Consider the following 1,803-nt stretch of genomic DNA (forward strand, 5'->3'; position numbering starts at 1 on the left):
GCTGGAATGCAAAGTATTCCAGGTAGTGGTGGTCTGCTGTATCCCTAACAACTGTTTTGCCAATTTGTGTGCTGTTACCTGATTTGTATTCCTTATTGGGCGCTAAAACACTTTAGACAGGGCACAATTCATTGTTAGTGAATTCCCCTCTAAATGTTTCTCTTTTTTTCTCCCCTCCACACACGTTGTGACCCCACCAGAAGGTCTCATCAGATGCTAGAACTCCTTGACTGAATAACAAGTGAATAACATGATAAGCAGTGGTAAATTGGACTATTTCCCTTTTGAAGTATGAAAAGATTTGATTTAATAATCTGCTCAGACGTGCTGTCCTCAGACATGGCATTGCTTGTGTGATTGTTACAATGCCATATGTCCCTGTAAATTGAAGGACAAAACAATTTAGCGACAAAAGCAGTGAGACCACAGAGCGAATCCAATCTCTCACACTGATAAATGAGAAGCAAAGACTAATGAATAATCACTCATTTTGTACACTTAATAATAATAAATCGAATTACCCAGGAAGACAAGTTTAATTTAACAAAAAAAATTGAAAAGCAGATGTACAGTTATGTACAGTAAAATGAAGTTCATATGCATGGATATGGTCAAATACTTTGTTTATTCTGTTTCTTTTTGTTGCCAGTTTTAGTAACTTGTTTGTAATTATTATAATTTTATCTGAAATTTATTTGTTTGCTGATCTTTTTTATGCTGAATCTCTGCATGTGTATTCAAACAGTATTTGTTCAATAAAGCTGCTCTGGCAATAGAAAACTAATAAAAACTAAGGTCACTCTTTATTTTAAGGTCCAGTTTTCGCTATTAACAAACCTTTAACTATGACTTTTGCCTCAATAAACTTTGCATCTTATTAATAGTAAGGTAGCTGTTCAGTTTAGGTATTGGATAGGATTAGGGATGTAGAATATGGTTGTCACGAATCCGGTCCATGAACTTCTGTCTGCTAGCCATCAGAGGTCACCCTTTCCATTTTCATTGACTCTCGCACTACACACTGTTGCATATCATCCCGGAATACATATCCCATCATTCATTGCACTGATTGCACACAGCACTGATTGCACACAGCTGTTTCACTAATTGCACACAGCACTGATTGCACACAGCTGTTTCATATTACTCACTCCCTAATTAACACTCACTCTTATCCCTTCCCTCTGGTGAGTATTGTTTAGCGATTATCACTCCCCTAGCGATAGCTACACTACGATGCCCGTTTAGTTTGTTTTAGCCCCATCTTAGTCTTGCCTTGTCTGTGTTCTCGTTCTTGATCTTCACCTGTGTCTCTCGGATTCCTCCTCTCGTCTTCCCCCATTTTTGATACTGTTTGCCCCTGCCTGGACCTTGCCTTGTACCTGGACTTATCCCTCTAGTCGCGCCCCTTTTGATTCTGTTTGCTTATCATTAACCTACGCTAGCCCTAGGACTATTCTTGTGTCTTGCCCGCCATATACCTGTTTGCCACTGTTTGACCCTGTCCTGTGGTTCTGACCTCCTCCGATGTGAATAAAGCTTGCATATGGATCCGCACGTCTAACGTCTTGTCAGCCCCGTAACAGAATCCTCGGCCATATAAGGACCCAGCAGCTTTTCTGAGGAACATTGGCCAGGTATGGACACGGCAAGGAATTTGTTAGCCCTTAGACAGGGCCTGCGATCGCTGGAGAACTATGTTCGCGAATTTTTAGCCATAGCACATTATGCTGATCTACCAGACTGTCTTTTGATAGAGTTTTTTTGTGATGGCCTGAATCAACCTCTACGATCTGAGCTTAG

Source organism: Sinocyclocheilus grahami, unplaced genomic scaffold (assembly GCF_001515645.1).
Source record: "Sinocyclocheilus grahami isolate Dianchi unplaced genomic scaffold, SAMN03320097.WGS_v1.1 scaffold1217.1, whole genome shotgun sequence".
In the NCBI taxonomy this organism is placed as follows: Eukaryota; Metazoa; Chordata; class Actinopteri; order Cypriniformes; family Cyprinidae; genus Sinocyclocheilus; species Sinocyclocheilus grahami.